This window comes from Ochotona princeps, chromosome 1 (genome assembly GCF_030435755.1).
Source record: "Ochotona princeps isolate mOchPri1 chromosome 1, mOchPri1.hap1, whole genome shotgun sequence".
Classification (NCBI taxonomy): domain Eukaryota; kingdom Metazoa; phylum Chordata; class Mammalia; order Lagomorpha; family Ochotonidae; genus Ochotona; species Ochotona princeps.
Genome location: NC_080832.1, coordinates 116,625,586 through 116,643,982, shown reverse-complemented (window position 1 = coordinate 116,643,982; position 18,397 = coordinate 116,625,586). Strand labels below are relative to the sequence as shown.

The 18,397-nt window shown below is 49.5% G+C and overlaps 1 protein-coding gene across 8 annotated transcripts in view; it reads left to right on the top strand.

The window, feature by feature from the left end:
* The window catches only part of LOC101523895 (patr class I histocompatibility antigen, A-2 alpha chain-like), a 426,293-nt gene that overhangs the window by 393,168 nt on the left and 14,728 nt on the right, over positions 1-18,397 (top strand). The window lies entirely within an intron of this gene.

Sequence of the window (18,397 nt, the reverse complement as noted above, 5' to 3'; positions counted from 1 at the left end):
TTTGATTTCTTTATTTTGGTTTTAAGTGGGATGCCCTCATTGCAAGAGGAATATTAACTCACTGCATCACAAGGCTGGCACCATTTTTTTTCTTCTTTTTTTAAGATGTGTTTATTTTTATTGCAAAGTCAGATATACAGAGAGGAGGAGAGACAGAGAGGAAGATCTTCCATCCAATGACTCAAATCCAAAGTGACCGCAACGGCCGGTGCTGTGCCGATCTGAAGCCAGGAGCCAGGAATCTCTTCCAGGTCTCCCACATGGGTGCAGGGTCCCAAAGCATTGGGCCATCCTCGACTGCTTTCCCAGACCACAAGCAGGGAGCTGGATGGGAAGTGGAGCTGCTGGGATTAGAACCAGCAGCCATATGGGATCCTGGCGCATTCAAGGCGAGGACTTTAGCTGCTAGGCCACTGTGCTGGGCCCATTTTTTTTCTTTTTAAGATATTTTAAAAAGATTTCTTTTATTTTTTAAAAGTATTTCTTCATTTTCATTGGAAAGTCAGATTTACACAGAGAAGGGGAAACAGAGAAAAAGATTTTCCATCCACTGGTTCACTCCCCAAGTGGCCACAATGGCCAGAGCTGGGCCAATCTGAAGCCAAGGGCCCGGCACTTCCTCCAGGTCGCCCATGCAGGTGCAGGATCCAAAGTCTTTGGGCCATCCTTGATTGCTTTGCCAGATCACATGCAGGGAGCTAGAAGAAAAGTGAAGCAGCCAGGATAAGAACCGGCGCCCATATGGGATCCCAGCACAATGCAAGGTGAGGACTTTAGCCACTAGGCTACTGCACTGGGCCCTACTTTATTTTATTTTTTTTTAAAGATTTATTCCATTTTATTACAAAGTCAGATACACCGAGAGGAGGAGAGATAGAGAGAGTGGAGCTGCCGGGACCAGAACCAGCTGCCACATGGGATCAAGGCGAGGACCTTAGCCACTAGGCCATGCTGCCAAGCCCTACTTTATTTTTTAAAGGCAGATTTGCCACCAGGAAAGGACAGATGGAGAAATTCTTTCACTTGCTGGTTCATTCACCAAATGGCCACAATGGCCAGAGCTGAGGCCAGCTGAAGACAGAAGCCAGAAGCTTCATCAGGGTCTCCCATGTAGGTACAGGAGTCCAGGGATTTGGACTATCCTCTGTCACTTTCGCAGACCATAAGCAAGTAGCTGGATTGGAAGTGGAGTAGCTAGAAAACAATCTGGCACCTATTTGGGATCCTATTGCAATTGCAGGCAACAGCTTTACCCAAATTTGCCACAATGCCTTCTTCATTTATTTTCCAAATTAGAGATAAGAAAATTAAATTAAAATTCTCAGGATGTTGTTGGTGAGACTTCAGCACAGGAGGACTCAGGTCCCTTTCTGCAGATGGTAGGCTGTCTCAAATGGAACTAGGGGACACAGGAGTTGACACCATGGCCTGCCAGCTTGGATTTCTTCCGGTGTGATTTCTTGGCACCACCTGCTCATCATCTAGGGCAGACAGGCTCACAGACAGCAGGGAAGATAAACCAGACGATGTTCCAGGGAGCCTTTTTATTCTCTCAGGACATTCCCTTCCCTCAGCTGCTCTAAACTCAGACCCAGCCTTTGCGGGGAGGATGTTGATGCCCCACGAGCATTCGTATCACCCACTTTGTCAGCTCTGGCTACTCTCCTGCAACACTGTCCACATGGCCACCTGCTCCTGCTGTCATCACATATCGAGGGAGTTGAGGGCCTCTCGAGCGGAGGACGAGCTCCACGAGAAGACGCAGCCTTCTCCTCCCAGCAGCCCGCGTGGTGGAACTCAGCACTGTCTTTCTCCCAGCAGCTCTGAGTGACACTGTGACCTGTGGGAGCTTTACGAAGCACACCTGGGGTCTGCTGGGCCTGCTGGAGACAGGAAAGGGCCCTCACCTGTGCAGTTCACGAAATAACACTTCTGTGCTGCATTTGCCCAGCTGGGTCTGCGAATTAGAAGATGGAGAACAAACACCAGAATCTACCTGGGCCCAGTGTTCCCCTCCCCTGGTTTCCTGAGGGACAGATAGCAAATGGCACCCTGTGGATCTGAGAGTTACACTCGGTGATGCTGAACTGACAGAAGCTGTGACCACAAAAGATAAAGGCAGAGTCCCTTGTGTCCTCCAGATGCCACAGGTCACCTCTCCCAGGAGGGTCCATCATGGCCCAGCCACTATGACCTCAGTGGAGGGTGTGCCCTGCAATTCCTTCTCCAGTTGTGCCTCTGGGTACCAAGATGCAGTGTGACACGGGACATGGCCTGCCATGGGAGAGGAGCTATTAAGGAGGGAGAGAGATGACAGGTGACATCTCCTAGCTGGATCCTCTCCAACCTGCCCCCCAGTCCTCACCCTCAACATTCTCACCCTCCAATGCTTCCCCACACAAGGGCTGAGTGTCCTTTCTCAGTGGAAGTCTCACCTTCTCTGGTCCCAGCACCAGGCTTTGGAGCCTACAAGGATAACCTGAATCATCAGCCTCTCCTCCCACTATGTTCCCTCCAGCCATGAGAGCCCAAATGGTAGAATATAGATTAAATGTCAAGTATATGCTTTCTTTGAATGCTTGTGTGTGTATGTATGTATGTATGTATGTATTTACTTGAAAGGCAGAGCAACTTAGAGATTTTCCACTCACCAATTCACTCCCCAAATGCCTATCTCAGCTGGGCCAAAACCAGAATCCAGGAACTCCATCTTGGTCTCCTTTGTGAGTGTCAGGGACCCAAGTATTTGTTGCCTTCCCAAGTTGGATCAGAAATGAAGGAGCCAGGACTTGAACTGGCACTCTGATATGGGATGCTGGCCTCAAGGGGTGGCTTCACTCTCTGCCCCACAACACCATCCCTACCAGGGTTGTCTAAGTGTGGTGGACAACAGGCCATTCTGGACTCACTCCAAGCTCTCCATTCATGTATGAAAGTGTTTAAGGTGGAGACATCAAGAGATGCAGGAAGCAGTATTTACTTAAAGCAAAGGAAAAGTGAACACTCAGGATATGAGTGTCAGGGCCCCACATTGTGGTGTTGTGCTTAAACCTGCCATCTGCAACACCAGCATCCCATATAGGTAAAGGTTCATCTTCCTGCTGCTCCACTTCTGATCCAGCTCTCTGCTAATGGCCTGGGGTATCAGCAGAAGTTGGCTCAAGTGCTTCTGCCTCTGATTCTGGGCTTCATCTGGGCCCTTCTCTGGCTGTTGTGACCACCTGGGGAGTGAACCAGAGCACGGAAGTTCTCTCTCAGTCTCTCTCTCGGTTTCACTCTTTTTGTGTGATTCTGACTTTGAAACAGAGATGTGTAGGCAAGCTGCAGAGAATGAATGTCTCTAAAAAGGTTTCAAAGACAAGGAGTAAAAAGCTAAAGCACAAAAGACCTTAACAAAGTTCAAGCTGTCTTTTTATAGTATTAGGAGGCATAATGTGGTGTACAGGAAGAGGCCTAACTGAATATTCAAATTGTAGAGATTTGGCATGGAGCTTGTGTGTCCACATCTCTACACCCTTTTTTTGGGGGTATCTAAGAAGTGTAGTGGGCCCAGGGTGATGACTCATTGTCTAATCCTCCCCCTGCAAGTGCCAGGATCCCATATAGGCACAGTTTGTGTCCCAACTGCCCCACTTCCAATCCAGCTCCCTAGTTGTGGTCTAGGAAAACAGAAGGGGGTGGCCCAAATCTTGGGACCTTGCACCCACATGGGAGACCTAAAAGAAGCTCCTGCCTCCTGGCTTCAGATCAGCTCAGCTCTGGCCATTGTGGCCATTTGGGAAATGAACAAGCAAATGGAAGATTCTCTCTTTCTCTCTGTCTCTCCTCTCTGTGAAAAGCAGCTTTCCAATTAACATAAATAAGCATTTTTTAACAATATGTGTCATAGTGTAAGTACATGATGGGAATGGAATTTCCCCCTATAGTAATTATAATGACATGATGTTATGACATTTCTGTATATATATATACATATGCATCTGTGTATATCTACATATATATAAAACATCTGCAGCTGTATCGGACATGTCCAGCAGGTGCTGGTCTGCATTGAGATATGCAGATCTTTTGGTTTCCTGTAACATGAAAATGCTGGGGTCCCAGAAGGCAGGATTGGAGAAAGTAGGCTGGTCTGTCAGGTTGGCAGAGTGGGCAGCATGGGCTCTCCCCTCGGGGGGCTGGCTAAAGGTGCTGAGCCAGATTGGCTAGAGCTTCCGCATGGGTTAAATGCTGCATGGGATCAACGGGCCTTGCTACCTACCACACAGGTCAGCAGGCAGCCTCATGTCAGGTCAGCCACAGTGCTGTTGCACCAAGAGCTACCTGGAACCATCAAGCCTCAGCTCCTGCCCTCAAACATGATGCACTTGCCCACACTACAAATACCTCACGTGCATGAGCTCAAATGACCCTCAGCATCCATAAAGCATCATCCTCTCCAGCACACTGTGAATGCAAACTTGTCCAGGGTTCCATGGTCGTGCTGGGGAGGGAAAAGTGCTCAAACCTAGGTGGTCCTGGGGGTAGGCAGCACTCCTGAGCACCACACTGCAGCTGTGCCACATCCACTTCTTTGGACTCCATCTAGCACACCTGAGTGTAACAGCAAGAACTTCCCAGCTCTCTCACAGACTGTCCTGCCCTGGCGTTGCAGCTGTGTGCACTGGGCTCACTGCACCCCTTGCAGAGAGGATGTCCTGAGCTGCTCCAAGGCAAGGTGGGCCCTGAGCTGTTCTCCAAATGCCTTCCACTTTGTGCTGTTTGTGGGAGCAGAGAGTAGGAAGGCAAGGACAAGGGATGAGGCTCAGATGAACAATAAGAATAATGGCAATAATGGCTTTTTGTTATTGTTATACTTTTGTTTTCAAAAGATTAATTTTTCTGGCCGAAAGTCTTAATTATTTTAGAGGTAATCTGTGACTACTTTGCCATGTGTGTGTTTTTCCTTTCTTCCTGTGTGTTCCATGAGGAAGATATTCTGACTTTGTAGATGAAACATGCTTATGCTTTATTGTATAAGAAGTCTTATGTTTTTAAAGCGAATAAAGGTGTTTTAAAAAAAAAAAGAATAATGGCAACTGTTTATTGTAAAAGGAGGTCCACTCCTTAGACAGCAGAAGTGCGCCAAGATTCCTGATAAGCGACATGGTGAGTCCAACCAATCTCTGAAATCACCAAACACCCACCCAGGAATGCTTAGGTGAGGAAGTTGACTTAGACTGATATGCTCAGGGCCTTGTCTATACAGGATCCTGGCATACAGAATTGGACTGACTTTAAGGGTCTACATTTCTTTAATTAAATTAGACTTAACACTGGAATAGACTTGACTGTCATGCAGTGAGTTTTCTATCACTAATGTGTAACCACTTGCTCTTTTTTTTTTTAAAGATTTATTTATTTTATTACAGCCAGATATACACAGAGGAGGAGAGACAGAGAGGAAGATATTCTATCCGATGATTCATTCCCCAAGTGAGCCACAACGGGCCGGTGCACGTCGATCCGAAGCCGGGAACCCGGAACCTCTTCCGGGTCTCCCACGCAGGTGCAGGGTCCCAATGCATTGGGCCGTCCTTGACTGCCTTCCCAGGCCACAAGCAGGGAGCTGGATGGGAAGTGGAGCTGCCAGGATTAGAACCGGCACCCATATGGGATCCCGGGGCATTCAAGGCGAGGACTTTAGCCGCTAGGCCATGCCGCCGGGCCCGTAACCACTTGCTCTTGATTTCATGTGGAGAATGATGACTGACACTGAGGGTGTCAGACCCTTTCCTGACGGCACAGATCTGCAGAGAGGTGATAAGCAGGGAAACATCTTCCATCTGCCAGTTCACTACCTAAGCAACCTCAAAGCCTGGAGCTGAACTGATCCAAAGCCAGGAGCCTGGGGCTTGTTCTGGGTATCCCACATGGGTGAAAAGTCCCAAAGCTTTGGGCTATCCTCAACTGCTTTCCCAGGCCCTAAGGAGGGAACTGGATGGGAAGTGGAGCAGACGGGATATGAATCAGCAGCACATGGGATCCTGGAGTGTGCAAGGAGAGGATTATCCACTAAGCCATCAGACTGGGACCAAAAACAGAATTGCTTTTTTTATTATTCGTTTTTTAAATATAATAATAAATTTATTTTACTTTTGATGGTGTTTAGATAGTAAAGAGGGACGCATGCCCATCTGGACCACTAATTAGGATGGGGCAGGGTCAAGTAATGGGGGAAAGTGGACAAGACAACTGCCTCCACATTCTTTCCCCAACCCCCGTATCTGGGAAATATGGAGAGAGAAGGAGAGAGGGCTCCTCCCAGCAGGACAATCACATCAGTATCCAGGAATGGGTGACAGCCACCTTATGTCACCCCACATCCCCAATGTGCAGCATGTTCTGAGGGAACTGCTTAAGTAGTTTCGAAAATTCTGAGATGTTGAGAAAATCCTTCCAAGGTCAAATGACGACATAATCTACCTTGGAGTCTCCATTCACCCATATACTTGCTATCAAAGCTTGGCCAGAAGGGCTGTCCAATTTGTTCTGCCCTCCATGGTGCTAGACGTCCTATGGAGGCCTCAATGCTGGTTGTCCTTTCCCTCATGTACGGTTGGGCATGCTGTCTCCTGCACAAGCTTAAATAACTGAGGAGACCCAATTCTGACACATGCACTCCAGGTCAAATCCTGTGATTTTCACTGTGGTTGAAGTTCTGAGTCCATGGTCTAGTTGTGAGGAGGTCCCCCAAAAAACCTCATCTGAGGTGACGCCAGACCTGATTCCTGTGTGTTCCAGCCAGTTTGGGATCCAGTTTAGTCCATCACCCACATCAGCCTATACACACACTAGTGGTTGAAGGAAGTTGCATGGTCAGTTCTGTCCCATGCCCCATCTCTTTCACAAACCAATGGATGTTGCAGCTCAGCCTAACCCTGTGTACCACACACTTGGTTCTCACATATACCAGTGGGAACTGCATCCTAAATGGAATAATCCCATTAATCCCAACCAGTCCCAGTTTCTGTGCATGACAGTGTGTGCAGCAGACTGGTCCAGTCCATCCCACATCCCATTTAGCTCTCATACACATCAGTGGAAGTTGGAGCCTAGCTCAGCACAACGTACTCCACTATCCAGCCCACACTTTTGCTGGGTATTGTCACTGTATGTCCAGCCAGGCCTGCCCACAGTCCTGGTTCTCATACTCACTGGTGGGAGCTGCAGTCCATAAGAGAGATGCCCACAATTTCCCTGGTAGGCCCACTCCCAGCCTCAGGTCTTGCATTTTCCAGGTGGTTCTGTGGTCCAGCCCGACAGAACTTGCTCCCATTCCCAGCATTTGCCAGTTGATGTTGCAGCCAAACCAGCCAGCCTGCCCTTACTCTGGTTCATGTACATTTCCATGGGTATGGTCGTTTCGCTCAACCTGGCTCTCCCACTAAACCAGCTCACATGCAGGCCAATGGGTGTTGTAGCCTTGCTCAGCTTGGTGTGCTCCCAGTTTCAGTTCTTATTACCAGCAGGAGCAGTGGCACAGCAGGGGAGCTCTTGCAGCTCCCCTAACACCCTCCCCTGACCCTCAAGTGTCTGTGTGTTGCTGATGCTATGGCCCAGACATGTCTCACCTCACTTTGACATTCTCCAGCAGCTGCCATGCCTGGCTTGATCCACTCTGCCCTCACTTTCAGCTCACACTGGTGGGTGCTTCAGTCTAGCCCAGCCCAAGCAGCCTCCAATCCCAGCTAGCCCCTAATGTGAACTGGCTGATGTTGCAGCCCAACCCAGATTGTCCTGCACTCTGTCTACTCTGTCCTGGTTCTCAGATCTGCTAGTGGGTGCTATGAACTAGCCCAGCCTGGTCCATGCCCAGACCTGACCCACATGTATGGTGTGGGTGCTGTAACCCAGCCTGGTCTTGGCTGCTCCCAGCCCTGGTTCTTGTGTTCACCTGCAGGCACTGTGTTCTGACAGAGGAGTATCCTAATCTCCTCTATCAGATCACTATCTAATGGCAGATCTTGTGCACTCTGGTGTGTTCTTGGCTCAGCCTGACTTGGCCCACATCCTGTTCTGGCAGGATGTGACCTTGGCCAAATAGCCTACACCCATTCCGGCTCTTATTGTTGGGTGATACAGCCCAGCCACACATGTTGCAAGCCCAAACTCAGCTCTTGCAAGAGTCAGCTGGTGCTGTAGTCTAGCCCAGTCTGGCACACCCCAGACCTAGTCCATTCGCATGACAAGGGATAATTGAGCTATGTCTAGCGCAGTTCGCTGCCCCTGTGTCAGCTCTCGCACTCACCAGTGGGAACTACAGCCCAGCAAGGGCATTCCCTTAGCTCCCTGATCAGGCTCGCTCCCAGCCACAGATCTTGCATATGCCAGTGGGTGCTGTAATCCAGCCTGGCATAACCCATCACCCAGTTTGGCCTTTGCCATCAGATGCTGCAACCTGGCCTAGTATGGCCCACACCCAGTCCCAACTCTCACTGGTGGTTGCTAGCTTAGCCCTCCCCAGCCTTCTCCCAGCCTTGACTTTCATGCAAGACAGTAGTGTGAAAGCATTTTTTTTTAACATATTGGTTGCTCAATACCATGTCAATTAACTCCATAATGTTGTAAATTGCTGCTGATGTTATGTTGGGGCTTTTAAGTGATCGGGATGATGTTCTGCTAGCTCAGCCTTCTGACACAGATGGTCTCCCCAAGAAACCATTGAATGTATCTGACAATAAGAGGCTGGACTCTATGCTTGGTGTATGCCTGCAATGAAAGAATCTTGACGGAATTTGAACTGTAATACTGCAACAAGGTGGAGGAATCCACCATGCGGGGAGGGTACGAGGAGGGGTTAGGGGAATCCCAGAGCCTATAAAACTGTGTAACAAAACAAAATGTAAACAATAATTAAAAAAAAATGTTCTGGCCTGGCGGCGTGTAGCCTAGCGGCTAAAGTCCTCGCCTTGAATGCGCCAGGATCCCATATGGCCGCCGGTTCTAATCCTGGCAGCTCCACTTCCCATCCAGCTCCCTGCTTGTGGCCTGGGAAAGCAGTCGAGGATGGCCCAAAGCTTTGGGACACTGCACCTGCGTGGGAGACCCGGAAGAGGTTCCTGGTTCCCAGCTTCGGATCGGCATAGCACCGGCCGTTGCGGCTCACTTGGGGAGTGAATCATCGGACGGAAGATCTTCCTCTCTGTCTCTCCTCCTCTATGTATATCTGACTTTGTAATAAAAATGAATAAATAAAATCCTAGAATAAGCCAGTAGATGGAATACTCTTTAAAAAAAAATGTTCTGGCTATTCCCCAGTCTTTTTTTTTTTTTTTTTTTTACTATTATTATTTTATTTTGGTAATCTTTACATCATTGATTAGGGCACAAAGTGTCAAGGGCTACAGGAAAGTGGGTAATACCATTGTCTCCACATTAATATTGTTTCTTTTTCTTTGTCCAGGGTAAAGAAAGAGATAAAGGGAAAAGCCCCACCCAACCTCCCACCCATCCCAGGTCCCCAATATGGGGCATGCTCCAAGGGTCCTGCTCATGCAGTTTTGATAGTTCAACACTTCTGAATTGCTGCTAATCTCGCCGCTCCAAGCACGATGAAATCTCTTCAGAATCCACTGGCTGACATAGTCTCTTCATGGTTAGGGTTCTGAGATCAGCAGTTCAGTTGGAGGGATCCCCAAAGAGACTTCGTCTGAGGTGATCCCAGACCTGATTCTTGTGTGTGCTTGCCAGTGCAGGGTCCGGCACAGTCCGTCGCCCTAATCAGCTTATGCACATGCTGGTGGTTGCAACTGCTGGGTCAGTTCTGTCTCCAGCCCTGTCTTCCACGCGAACCAATAGGTGTTGCAGTCCAGCCCAATCCTGCCTACTTGATACTCGGCCCTCATGCAAATCAGTGGGAGCTGCAGCCTGTTTCAGGATGCACGTTCGGGTGCTGCTGCCTTGACCTACCCAGACTATTGTCAGTTCCTTTACCTGTAAGTGATGGCAGGTTCCATGGTCACACCTAGCCCAACCATCACCACCTCAACTCGCAAGCTAACTAGCGGGACTTGTATTTCCACAGGGTTGGGCCCACACTTCCCCCACAGAGTCTACCACAGGACCTAGTTCTCTCACATGCTGGTTAGTATCCTGACCCTGCCAAGTGTGACCCATCCCCTGTTCCACCACTCAGTCAGGTACTGGTACTTAGTCCTGCCAGACAGGTCCCCAGCCATAGCTTTCATGTGGACTGTTGTGTGGCAGTCAGTGATGCTCTACATTAACAGCCCATCTCAGGATTCCCATGTGGGCTGGTGAATCAGTCTGGCCCAAACAGAACTTATGGACTCCATACCCTTAGATCTCAGTCCCCATGCTTGCAAGCAAGTTCTGTGACCCCATCGCTAGGAATCACACAAAATCATTCCTCACCTACACTCACACTAGCCTTATCCCTGGGTGTCCTTAGGCAGCAACTACGTACCCTAAAAACCCTAGAGCTTGACGCCTGGCGGCCAGCAGGCAGAGCCCGGGGCCAAATAGGCGTACTGGCCGCCCAAAGCCTAGGACTCAGTCACCGTGTGGCGACGGCGCCAATGGGCCAAGTCCCAGACATTAGGTCCAACCTGGCTCGGGAACTCTCCACAAGCGGGTCGCCACCTCTAGGGAGGGCTGCTGTCACCCAAGCCACCAACGTCGAGCTCTCTCTTTTTTTTTTTTAAGATTTATTTATTTTTGTTGGAAAGGCAGATTTACACAGAAAAATCATCTACCTGCTGGTTCACGCCCAAATGGCCTCAAAGGCCAAAGCTGAATCCATCTGAAGCCTAGAGCCAGGAGCTTCTCCTGGGTACCCACACAACTGCAGGGTCCCAAAGCTTTGGGCCTTCCTCTGCTGCTTTCCCAGGCATCAAGCAGGGAGCTGAATAGAAGCCAAAGCAGGTCTCAAGCTGTGGGCTGCTGAATGATATTCTGGGCACAGGAGCCACCAGGGCCAGCAGTCAAGGCTTGCAAGAGGCACCGATACATTCAGATCTATGCTAAACTCTGCCCTCTCCCCATACCCACCAGGAGCATGAAAGGGACTAAAATATTTTTGCCAAGCTTGGGAAAGAAGCATGCATGTTGGATAGCAAAAAGGATTTGGGGGATGAAAGGCAGTGCAGTAGCCTAGTGTCTAAATCCTCACCTTGCAACCACCGAGATCCCATATGGGCACCAGTACATACTCCAGATGCTCACTTCCCGTCCAGCACCCTGATATGATCTGGGAAAGCAGTGAAGGATGGCCTAAGTCCTTGGGACTCTGTACAAGTATAGGAGATTGGGAAGACGCTTCTGGCTCCTGGCTTCAGATCAGCTCAGCCCTGGCTATTGCGACCACTTCGAGGGTAAACCATATCTCCTTCTCTCCGTAAATCTGCCTTTCCAGTAATAAATGAATAAAACTTTTTTTTTAAAAAAAGAATTTTTGCTGTGTGTTGTGTCTTGCCAGAAAACATCCATAAACATTCTCCTTGTTGCACAGGACAAGAGATAACCTCTTGGCGCCCTCAGTTAAAGCCACAGAAGGGCTAGAACCCACATAGGATATCTTGTTAGAAACATCCGCATAGATACTTCTGAAGAGGAAGAAGACTGGGTGGGTCTGGCGCTGGACATTCAGCCTGAGGACAGCCAGGCTGAATTCTCCAGGCCTGAACTTGACCTCTTTCACATATTCAGTTTTTTTAAGCAAAACAGTCCTCTCCTGTCTTGGCTTCTGCCTCCTCATTTCAGGGTGAGCCATACAATACGTGACAGCACAGCTGAGAGCTGGCAAGGTAGGAAGCAGAATAACTTCAGCAGACACCAACACTGATGCTGCTGCTGATAATGACAATGAGGAAGTAGAAGAGGATGAAAACAATGGTAACAACGATGTAGCAGGGCCCGAGTGCACGTCCCAGCCACCTGCAGTTTGCAGTATTAGCTGTGCCAGAGTTCCAGTCCTGAACCCAGATTCTCCTCAACGGGATAGCTGTCCCCAAATTTGATCACATTCATGTCAATGTACAGAAAGAACTGAGGACCTACAGCTCAAAGGCCAAGTTTGTCTCTCTCTCTCGCTCTCTCTTTTTTTTTTTAGGATTTATTTATTTTTATTGGTAAGGCAGATTTAGAGAGAAGGAGAGAGAGAAAGATCCTCCGTCCACTGATTCAGTCCCCAAGTAGCTGCAATGACGAGAGCCAAGCCTATCTGAAGCCAGGAGCCAGAAATTTTCTCTGAGTCTCCCACACAGATGCAGAGTCCCAAGGCTTTGGACTGTCCTCGACTGCTTTCTCAGGCCACAAGCCGGGAGCTGGATGGGAAGTGGATGGAGCAGACAGGACATAAACTGATGTCTACATGGGATCCCAGCATTTGCAAGGCGAGGATTTAACCGCCAGACCACCATGCCAGGCCCTCAAATCTGTCTTTACGAATGATTTTCACTGTGAACTGAGGACAGAGGCTCACTGCAGGGTGTGGAAACATTAGAATGCAATGTTCCTGCGGGCCTGTGGACACACAGTGTCCACGGTTCGCTGGGCTTTTTTTCCGTCCTGAGAGTACTGATTGTGAAACTCAGATTGTTTACTGCAAGTGGCCTCAGCTACTGCAGGAGGACATCCTGTCACCTTAGTGCCCCTTCATCCTGTTCTAGTGAAAGCCACTTGGGTGTTGCCCACTTCTGTTCTTTTTAGATAAGTTCACGGCCAATGCAGTATTCTGGATGTTCACTTTATTAGTTACATATAATTTAATTTTTTAAAGTTTTATTTATTTTTATTGGAAAGGCAGGGTTACAGACAGAGAAGGGGATTCACACAGAGAAAAAAAACTTTCAACCACTGCTTCACTCCACAAATGACCACAATAGCCAGAACTGAGCTAGCCTGAAGTTGGGATCCTGAAGTTGGCCCAACAAAGCCCGATCAGGGGAAGGGTGGGAAGAGGCAGGAACCAAGAACTAACTAGGTGGGAGGGATCGGTTTACTTCCCCCCCCGCCCCAGGTCAAATTTACTTGGGCATGGCAGTTCCTGGGGCTCCTGCCGGTTCCTTTCCACACGGAAAAGGTTTGAAAGGGGGGTCCCAGAGTGGTGGCCCAGCGGCTAAAGTCCTCACCTTGAACGTGCTGGGATCCCATATGGGCACTGGTTCTAATCCCGGCAATCCCGCTTCCCATCAGCTTCCTGCTTGTGGCCTGGGAAAGTAGTCAAGGACGGCCCAAAGCCTTGGGACCCTGCACCCGCGTAGGAGATCCGGAAGAGCTCTGGGCTCCTGTCTTCTGATTGGCACAGCACTGGCCATTGCGGTCATTTAGGGAGTGAATCATCCAACAGAAGATCTTCCTCTCTGTCTCTCCTCTTCTCTATATATCTGACTTCACAATAAAAATAAAGAAAGAAAGAAAGAAAGAAAGAAAGAAAGAAAGAAAGAAAGAAAGAAAGAAAGAAAGAAAGAAAGAAAGAAAGAAAAAGAGTTGAAAGGGGTTCCAGGCTCTGTGGAGGAGGAGGTGGCCACAGCAGGAGCCACGTCATTCTCAAACGCTTGACAACACTTGGCTAACACATTTGTCAGTGAGGACAGTGCGGTTGTTCCAGCTCTGATCTGCAGATACTGGAGGGGTGTGGCAGTGTTTACCATACTTGAAGTGTCTCAGGAAAGTTTCTGTGTGATCGCCTTGCTGTAGTTGGGCCTGTCTGCTGACCAGCATCAACACACTAACCACCATCCACGTGCACACAGTAAAGTTAGGGCTGGGGGCCTACCTGGTAGGGCTAAATCACAGTATCCACCACTGAGAATTGAACCAGGGGATGGGTCATGTTAGCCTGGGCCATGACACTAACCAGCACACAAAAGAATCGGGTCTGGGAGCAGATTCTGTGGGGGATATGTGGGCCCACCCTTGTAGAAATGCAATTTCTGCTGGTTTCCTCAAAAGCAGAGAGTAGTGATGGGCTGAACTAAACACTAAACATGACCATGGAATGATCATGACCAGACACTCATGGTTGCTGGGGTTGGGAACAGCCCAGGCTGATCCAAGCTGCAGCACCTGCACCTGCAGGAGCACCCAAAATTAGAGTGTGTGGCAGGCCAGGCCACAACATCCACCAGCTCATACAAAGGCAGAGACAGAGGGGAGAAACTATGCTGATCCAGCACATGTGAGATCTGGGTCTGGGAGTGGGCCTGGTGGAGGAACTTGGGAAATTCCTCTGGTGTGCCATAGCTCCCACTGGTGAGCATGTGATTTAGGCCAGGCAAGGTAGTTCCTTATCTTAGTAAGTGTGTGAGTTGCTTCTGGGTGGGGTAAACTGAGCAGGGCCAAGCCAACCTAGTTCACTAGCAAATGCAGGAACCAAGCTAGAATACAGTTAGGGTTATGATTAGCCAGACTAGGATATCACATCTATCGGTTTGCATGAGCCAGGGATAAAAGCAGATAGGGTAGTTCTAGGCTATAGAACCCACCAGCAAGAGTTGGGACTGAGGGCTGGGACAGGTCAGGTTGCAGCATCTGATGACAAAGGCCAAGACAGGGGATGGTCTATGCCAGGCTAAGTCAAAGGAATAATTGTCATGTACAAGATCTGTGGCTGGGAATAGGTCTGGTTGGGGAAATAAGGGGATGCCCCAGCTGGGTGTGATTCCTACTGGTGAGTGCAAGAACTGAATAGGGGCAGTCAACTGGGCTGGACATGACTGCAGTGTCCATCGGCATGAGTGTGGACTGGGTCTGGGGTGTTCCAGACTAGGCTAGACTCCAGCACTCACTGGTGCTCACAAGAGCCAGGATGGCTATAGGATAGGCTGGGCTAGGTCTCTGTACCTCTGAACCACATGAGAGCTGAGACTGGGCATGGACCAGGTGTGGCTGGACTGTGGTACCCAACAGTAAGAACCAGGATGGGTGTGGGCCAGTCGGGCAAGGCCACTGTTCCTGCCAGGACAGAAAGTGAACCAAGTCAGGCTAAACCAAGGACTCACTGGTATGCACAAGATCTGCACTGAGAAGTAATCTGATAGAGGAGCTTGGGGAACTCCTCTGTCAGCATGCAGTTTCTACAGGTGAGCACAAGAACCAAGACTGGGAGCAGCCCAGACTAAGCCAGGTTACAGTACCAGCTGGCATATGTGGGGGTCAGGTCTGGGGGCAGGACAGGCTGGGCCAGTTCATAACACCCACTGGCAGATGTAAGAACCAGGACGGGATATGGGACATGCCGGGTTGGGTTACCACACCAGCCAGTTCACATCAGGGCTCGGACTGGGGGCTGACTGGGCTGGGCTAGGCTGTAGCACCCACCAGCATGAGCTGGGACAGATCAGGCCAAACCAGGCACCTCACCCACCAGCAAATGCTGAGGTGAGATGAGACATGACAGACTAGGCTACAGTTCCCACCATCACACACGAGACCACGGTTTGGCAGGGATGTCTGGTAGGGGACAGTGAGGACTCCCCTGCTGGGCCTCTGCTCCCACTGATGAGCGTAAGAACTGGGACCAGGGAAAGCCCAGGCTAGGCAAGACCCAGGCTGGGCTAACTGACCATATCCACTGGTACATGCATGAGTCAGAGTAAGTGTAGGCTGGTTAGGCTTTGCTGAAGCATCAACTGGTAAGTGTTGGGAATGGGGAAAGTCCTGTCAAGCTAGACCATAGAACCACCTGGAAAGTGAAAGATCCAGGGTTGAGACTAGGTCATGTAGGGAAACTGTGGGCATCTCTCTAATGGGCTGCAGCTCCCACTGGTGCGCATGAGAACCAGGACTAGGGTTGGACCTGGCTAGACAGGCAGTAGTATCCATCAGCATAAGTGTGGACTGGATAGGGGGTCAGTTGTGCTAAGCTAGGCTGTAGCACCCACTGATGTACAAAAGCCAAATGGGATGTGGAACAGACTAGAATAGTCTGCTGCACTTACCAGAATGCGTAGGAACCAGTGCTGGGGTCAGGTTTTGTGGGGATTATTGAGGGTCGCTCCAACTGGGCTGTAGCTCCCACTGACGTACATAAGGACTGAGAGTGTGATGGTCAGGCTTGGGCTGGGCCACAGCATCTATTGGTTTGTATAAGAGCTGGGGCTGGAGAAGAACTGACCCAGCAACTGCAATCATCCCTGTGTGTGTGTAGGCTGATGTGGATGATGAACTGAGCCAGACCTTGTACTGGCAAGCATACACAAGAGTTAAGTGTGGGGTCACCTCAGTTGAGGTTTCTTTGGGGTCCTCCCCCCAACTGAACCACTGGATTCAGAACTCCAACCATGGGGAAAATTGCAGGATCTATGGTCTGACCATTGAATGCATGTGTCAGAACTGGGCCTCCTCAGTTGCTAGGGCAAAGCAGTGGACGGCATGCCCAAATGCACATGGAGGATACTGCAGTCCATTGGGGCCTAAAGAGGATATCTAGTACTATAGCAGAGAATGGAGGGCAGAACAAATTGGGCAAGAGTTGAGAGCAAATATCTGGGCAAATGGAACCTCTAAGGTGGACTATGTCAGCCAATGGACCTTGGAAGGATTTCCTTATCCTTGGAGCAATGAAATCAACAGCATTTCAAAATTATCTAAATCACTTGAGCAGTACTTTTTTTTTTTTTTAAGATTTATTTATTTTTACTGTAAAGTCAGATATATAGAGAAGAGGAGAGACAGAGAGGAAGATCTTCCGTCCGATGATTCACTCCCCAAGTGAGCCGCAACGGCCGGTGCTATGCCTATCTGAAGCCGGGAGCCTGGAACCTCTTCCGGGTCTCCCACGTGGGTGCAGGGTCCCAAAGCATTGGGCCATCCTCGACTGCTTTCCCAGGCCACAGGCAGAGAGCTGGATGGGAAGTGGAGCTGCCGGGATTAGAACCGGCGGCCATATGGGATCCCGGGGCATTCAAGGCGAGGACTTTAGCCTCTAGGCCATGCCGCCGGGCCCCGAGCAGTACTCTTGGAGCATGCTCCCCACTGGGGACTCTGGGATGACATCAGGTGGCCATGCCCCATCCCTGGGTACTGATGCAATTAAAAAAGAAATTATTGTGAAAACTAGAAAAAATTAGGGAAAGCTTAATTTAAACATAAATTCAGCAGAAGGAAAAACATAGGAAAATAGGATTGGAGATTAATGAAGTCAAAAATGGAAAAACAAAGACAACAGATGAAAGCATAGTGCTGTGATGAGCTCAGCAGTACCAGCAACCCTTGTCATGACCTAACCAAAACGAAAGGAAGACACACAACACCAAGGCCAGGAAAGAAAAACCACTAACATTTCCAAAGAGATATAAGACAGGGATGAAATGCAATGAACAAGCAGAAACAAGGGAGTGCTACAAACATAAGAAACGATGATGGAGGGCCAGTGCAATGGCCTAGTGGCTAAAGTCCTCACCTTACATGCGGTTCTAGTCCTGGCTGCTCCACTTTCCATTCAGCTCCCTGCTTGTGGCCTGGGAAAGTAGTCAGGGATGCCCAAATCTTGGGACCCTGCATGCATGTGGGAGACCCAGAAGAAGCTCCTGGTTCCTGGATGTGGGTCAGTTCAGCTCTGGCCTTTGGGGCAATTTGAGGAGGGAACCAGCAGATAAAAGATCCTTCTCTCTGTAAATCTGACTTTCCAATTTAAAATGTAAATAAAAATTTTTTAAAGATTTATTTATTTTTATTGCAAAGTCAGATATATAGAAAGGAGGAGAGACAGAGAGAAAGATCCTCTGTCCAACGATTCACTCCCCAAATGACCGCAATGGCCGGTGCTGCACCAATCCGAAGCCGGGAACCAGGAACCTCTTCCAGGTCTCCCACGCGGGTGCAGGGTCCCAAAGCTTTGGGCCGTCCTCTACTGCTTTCCCAGGCCACAAGCAGGGAGCTAGATGGGAAGTGGAGCTGCTGGGATTAGAACCGGCGGCCATATGGGATCCCGGCGCGATTAAGGCGAGGACTTTAGCCTCTAGGCCACTGTGTCGGGCTCATAAATAAAATCTTAAAAAAAAAATAATAGTGGGAACATTATTAGTGACTTCTAAGGAGAGTTTAATCCGTTGGGTCACCACACACGTCCCTTTGTTCTCATTTGAAAGAAGGGCAGAGGCAGTTTCCGCCCAATGAATCAGTGAGCTTGTGTTCACTGGCTGTTCCAGAAAGCTTGTCTCCACCCTCCTCCACACCCGGCCCACTGCACTGCCTTGCCCCTATTTTAGCAACCCCAAAGGGTCTCGGGTCTTGCCACAGAGCCGGGCAGCCATGCAGGAGACGGAATATAATCCTTGAGGACACTGAAGGGGGAATGTCACTTGGCTTTGATTCCTGGTCTCTACCCCTCCCACACACACACACACTTCCTAGATCCATAACCTGCGCCAGCAAGCTGCACCAGAAGGTG